The sequence below is a fragment of the Bombus terrestris genome, chromosome 8 (genome assembly GCF_910591885.1).
Source record: "Bombus terrestris chromosome 8, iyBomTerr1.2, whole genome shotgun sequence".
NCBI lineage: Eukaryota > Metazoa > Arthropoda > Insecta > Hymenoptera > Apidae > Bombus > Bombus terrestris.
The window spans coordinates 6,634,545-6,641,196 of NC_063276.1; positions in this window are offsets into that span (position 1 = coordinate 6,634,545).

A 6,652-nucleotide genomic window follows, 5' to 3' on the forward strand; every position below is an offset into this window, starting at 1 on the left:
CAACTTGTTGTATGAACATCCCTTCTAAATTAATATCGTCCAAAGATATCCACTTTCCAAAGAACAAAAGATATCCAGTTATCAAAAATTTTCAAGAATAATTTTACGTTTCGAAAGACTGACGAATTTCCAACAGATAAAATAGAATAAAATATGAATTCCATAAGTAAAACAGAATGTTAAAATAAAGAATATTAAAATTATTCAAATAAATAAATATTCAAAGCAGAAAAATCGACAGAATACTCGGAACGTTTCGGATAATTGGAATCTTTAAAATAAGCCGCGTACTCCCAACTAATTTCGGTTCGCTTCTACCTCTTCAACCCGATTCTCTGTAGTTTGTATAAATTTTCCAGCGTCTCAATAGAATATTCCCTGTCCACTTTATCGTATTTCCTTGCATTAACACCTCTTGAAAATCTTAACGTGATTTTCTTTTCTTTTTCTGCTTCCCTTTTTCCAACATCTAGAAATTAACCACCGATTCGTAGTGTAATTGATAATTGTAATTTGCAAATTAATCACAATCCATCTGTCATACATACAAAGAATCAGAATTTCTGCTAGAAGATGCCAAAGACGAGAAACGTGTTGCGAAGATGTCGGATAACCGCGGTGATAGGGCGGTGGGCTGTCGTTCACAGAGGACATGAAATTGCGTGAAATAAAGGACAAAAACGTAGAGTGGAAACCATCCACAGCGTACACATTTTTCTCGGCTGATAGAGCTGTCCAAACGTTTTTCGTTTCGCTCTTTAATCCCATTTGATGCACGCTTCACCAGCCACCTACTGTCCTACAGTTACATTCTAAATGGAGACTATTAATCGCGGATACGTTCAAATGCGCGAATGCTACTGAAAAAAAACCTCGCATTAAAAGTGGCCGGCTCGTTTGTTCGAATCGCGTTATTACAAACAAAAACACCAACTCTTTGATCAACCTGCAAACTTGATTGAGCAAGAGATATTCCGCTTTCCACAATTTCAAAATTAAAATATCGACCGTTTAAACAGCAAAGTATCTTTATCAGTAATATCAGTCACTCGGGAATATTTTAATATATCGTAGAGAAATTTTTAAAGTTATGAAATTAAGTTTCCAGAATGACGCGTCTCCAATCATGTCGATGATTCGGTATTAGCCATATAGTAAATTCGAATGAAATTTCGAATTTAATAAATTTGTCAGATTCTTAATTCGAAGCTGCTGATATTTCAATACAAGAGAAAGAAAGATAAAACACGATGGAATTGTACGTTGCATTTCGATTATTTATACAGCTGTTGCTTAAAAAGTTTACTTAAAAGCTAGACAAGCTTCGGATTGAGCGCGGTGGATGTGGCGAAAAGAACCGGGAAACAGCCTTGGAAAAAACTTTCTCTAATCTTGCCACTTTAGAAGCGTCGCACGGAAAGACGAGTAGAAACGGGTAAAAACACAACGTGTCTTTTACGACAAAATGTAGAAACGTGTAAAAGTACAAGGAGTGGCTTTCAAAGAAAACTTCTCTAAGACCGCGCATTCAACGCAAATTGAAATTGTTTGAATCATCATGCCCTCGTAACTATTTTCAAAGCGGTATTTCGATAGCTACTCCGTAAAACAATAAACGACTTTTTCAGAACGTTTAGAGATAACGTTGAAAATTCCCCGCAGTACTTAATTCTTAAAAAAGCTGCACGATTAAATTATGGCTATTAGACAGCTACTATCTGTATTAAATATCATAGTACACAACTGAATTATTAATTTTGTTATCTACAAAGCGTTAAAGACACGTACTTTTTGTATCTGATAGCGATAGGTAGATATGCGAAATAATCACTTTCAAAATTATTAGTTCTAAATTCTTGCTGATTTTGTTGCATTAGCAGAGGATTAATTTCCAACATATTTCATGAAAATTCAAACGAGTACCGGTTACTCCAATAACGATAGCGCCTCGTTTAAAGTCGCTCTTAATTACTTGGTCCGAATAATGACTGAAGCAGGACTAATTGTAAGCCGGTTTATCGTGCCGCGGGTTGGATGAACTGATAGAAATGTCTGTGATAGTGGGAGCCGCAATGCCTATCTCGACATCTCGTCGAAAATAATGGTACCTTCGAGCGCTCGATTCTCACATATTATCGGTCGCTATCGATGAAATTTCGATCTCCTCCAACTCTCTCCTCTCCATCGCTATTTATCAGAAATATCGAGTACCATGCATAAATCGATCTTTTCCACGTAATACTCCGTGCCTTTTGTTAAAAAAAAAAATAAAATAAAATAAAATGAAATTCGTTGGAACGGTTTTCACAGATTGCTTGATACATCCTTTATCGAGTAACTATAGCCGTAAATAACTACTGTTGCGAATTAAAGAAAATAATCTACAAAGTTAGCTACTTGTTTTCAGGAATCGCGCGTCCGATTAAATTAATTCTTTCTCAACCCTTCTTTTTTTCTGTTCTTCAAAGCTAAAGAAGTCCGAGAAACTTTTTAAAGATCCTTTGTTTTTAGTTAGAAGACGGAACTTCTTTCGGAAACAATCCTGGAACCACAGACAGAGCACTAACGCAGTGGCCGATTGTCCTTGCGTCGGACTTGCGCCAACTCGGTTAACACTTCGAGTACCGCGGATCGATATTACTCGTTCGTTTTCCGCTCTCCCACATAATTCTCTTCTTCACGATTCCGATTACGTCCGAGACTTTTCCGATTCGACACCAAACGGTTAGCTGAAAAGCCCCCGGCTGAGATTACGTAACTCGCTAAAATCACGTACTTCACTCGTTTATCATGATCTTGACTGCGGTTTCAAGCGAACCTATTCGCTTTCTAACCTTCTTCTTTCTCTATCGCTATTAAAAAGCACACAAATGGAGCAAACGAGGTTCATTCTCAAAAGCCGTACTCTGTCAAGGCAGTAGCTATCGCTAGACCACGAATTTTTATGTATTTATAAGAAGCTTAAATACCTACATATATATAAAATGCACAGAATATACAAGATTATATTAAAATGTCCAAAATCAAATAAAATAGTACGTACTTTGTTCATTCTAACAAGTTAATGTTCAGCATCGGTTAATAAAAATATGAAATTGCGTAAATATCGGTGGCAATCCAACTATCGCGCCCAGAGAACCAAAAGAATCAAAGAGATCCTAGCCAAACAACCGGAAAACTAAAACCGCAAAATCAGCATTAAGACTGATTACAGTTTCGCTGCCATTAGTTCACCGCTAGAAACCAAACAATTTTCCTCCACTTTTGCACCATTAAGTGTATTAGTTCGATTTAGAGCTTCGAATTTGCCGACTTCCAAAGTTACTCGTCACCAATGACAAGTTACACCACCGAATTTCATCGATGGTCCATCTTTCCGTTCGAAGGAGGAGAGAGGGAAAGAGAGAGAGAGGCAGGAAGGGAGAGAAGACGGCTCGTTTCCTTGAAATTCGGCGTGGAAACGGGCTGGATAGATGTTGTTTCGATCGCAACACGTGCTTTGCCACGATTAAGTCCCAGCGACGGAATTACCCTTCCACTGTATAAGACGGATTCGGTCTTGGTTGAAATGTTGAGCTCTTGGTTGGAAACGATGTTACATGCACGATTCGTAGCGTCATGTTCTGCGAATGGGAATCGGGGTTGTCGATAACGACAAACAAGATCCGAGGAACTCGTGAGATAGCTGAGTGTTCGCGTGCTTCCATAGTTTGCAAATAATTGCATTTCATCGTCAAATCTGCGTGTTATTCTTGCGCCCCAATCTGATTAAATGTAGTCTCGATCATGTTTCTATTTGTTAATCCTGCTGTTTTCTGGATTATTTTAGAACCAATCGTATCTCTCGTTCCTTAGGTTGGAAGAAAATATCGAAGCGGATGCTAATGTATTTCTTAAAACAAAATATTGAGTTACCGATCATCGGTTTATTAATTTCCATGGAGATTTCGATTAAAATGAAAATGAGATTGGATATAAAAGTCCGAAGACGATAACAGAGTTACAGATAGTCGAAAGAAGTTACTAACTATACAGTAATAATTTACTAACGCTACAAACAATGTGCCATTGAAAAGAAAGATATCGCATGTAGAGTGCACAAAACGGAGAACAATTGAACCACGAAAGGAATTGAAACATCAGCTTTTGGTCATATACAGGCTGTTCAGCGATGCGATCGAAAATTTGCAAACATTCCTCTCTTGCCATGAGAACTCGTGTTCACTTGTAAAAAAAATTGCCTCGTAAAAATTCAGCCGAGCGACAAATGGAGGAAGAAATCGAAAAATCGATGGCAGCGAACAAAAAATTTTCGCTCTGACTTTCGGCGATTTCAATTGATTGTTGGACGACAGCAAAACCGCGATATGTTGCTCCCCATGGGAAAACTTTACAAGAGAGCAACATTTCTCGACGCGATTTTTCATTTGTGCAATGGATATAAATTAACAAGTTCGACGTCTGCTGCAAACTAACCCTGTTAGGTTAAATAAAATACTAAAGGACAAAAGTTAAACTCCTCGTAGGTTAACGACTGAGCCATCAATTAAACGCAATTAAATTATCTTTATAAAACGATCGATAGATCTCTCTCGAAGAAATTTTACTTGCTCGATTTATGGAATCTATAGAGCGTTATCATTTTTCTATTGAAACTGAATAAACAAAGATATCGAGCGTTATATCTAAGGTTTATTATGATTAGCAAATATGATAGCTTGTATGTCAAACAATAATGAGAACGATAACCGTGATTGTATTTTCAATTAATTTCCTGGTGAAATGGGAACGATCAAATGTACAGTACAGTGTTAACAATACACGGATCGTACATTATCTTCGATAATTATCGATCTCGTGACTATTTATATCAACATCGTAATTACTATTTCTAGTAATTTAATTTGAATTTACTCTGTACATTAATATCCTTCTAGAAGAAATTAAGAAATAACGAACATTTAGTACGACGGCACCTTGGAATAAAATTGTATTGATAATTACAAAATTTCCAATTTTATTACAATTTCTTTGTACTTTTGTGACTACCTATAAGTAACTGAAAAATCTTACGTTGGATCTACGTGCAACGAACGTTCGCGAATGAACGACACATTCGATAATTCATAAGCGTGGCACGATTTTCGGGCTTTTCTCTTTCCAGCTGGATTTCCAGTGAAATAATCCGACGAGCATGTGCCGGGAGTTTTATTTCGTTTAATTTCCTCCCGGGAACAATATCTTTGGCGACGCGTATAATCAGTGCATTTGGGTAATAGGCTACTAAATATTATCCCCAGAGTAAAATTTTTCTCCAAAATATTTTTTAATGCAACATTGTTGGCTTTGCATCGTTCAACCCGGAATTTTGTTCCTCGTTTTCTCTTTCTCTCCTTTTATCTTTTAGCAGTGTACTTTTAACAATCACGACGAATAAACCGTATTCGAATATTTCTAATAATATTATACCGGTGCAATGACACAAACTTTACAAAAAGATGAAAATCAGATTTTTCGGTAGTGCAACTAAGAGTAAAAAGCCACATGGAACTTATAAATTATGACAATGATGATGAAATCGGATTAACATGAAATTATATAGTTCCGTTGGTCATCATTCGCCATCTTAGCAAGGAGAAATTTATGCACATTATTCGTGCGCATTTTGGAGAATGGTAGATGAAACACGTTTTAATCCCTATTATTTAATATTTATCTGCATTTGGATATTTCGTGTACAAAGAGCTTTTGTCTTTCGTAATACTGAAACATCAAACGGAAAATGATTTTATAATACCTTATTTTTATTAACCAGTATTTTAATTAAAATTGAACGTGTTTGCTAACTGATGTGCACACATACACTTCCCTTTCATCGCATTTCATCCATTATTATTTTTTATAACACACACATTATTTATATTTCCAGAACGAAAAATCAACCGCATGTCACATTTTTTAATTCAGACGTATTAAATTTAGTCGGAAAAACATGGCTTTGGTATCGCGATAGAACGTTCGCTTTTGATGAGATTTCTAGTGTACAGCGAACGAGAATTATGTGGTTTTATTCGAATCAATCGAAGCCATCCATTCGCTATATCCGCGCATCAAATACTCTTTTCATATTTCCAAGAAACAAGCTGTCTTTCTATTTCGTAATCCCATTCTCGTTTCTACTATTACAAACATTAAAATATGTTTGCGATCAGAAAATGAAAATCATTTTAATTAAACAATAACCATTTTCTTTGCTCTCGTTGAAGGAGCTGACTTGATCGTATCTAAAGTAACACTCGTTCCATCTCTCGTCGTTGTTTCGATAAAACATCCATGTATTATTCATACACCAGCGTGGCAACAGGATTTTCCAGCAAATTTCGTGATGCACGAAAACTCGAGCTGTCGCGTGCATCGAGACGCGACGACGAAACACGTAGGCCCACGAATTTCACTTTGAATCTTTTTAAAAATAAAGAAATTCTACCGCCTGTAAATATCCCGAAGTTCTTGACCCTTTTTCGCAAAATAATTCGCCGATCGATATTTTTGACCTACAGAAATGTCTGTGAACGTTTCAGAAAAATATACCACGTCGTTCAATAACGATGTAGTAACCTTGAAATTGCATATATTCCATAGTCACTTTTTA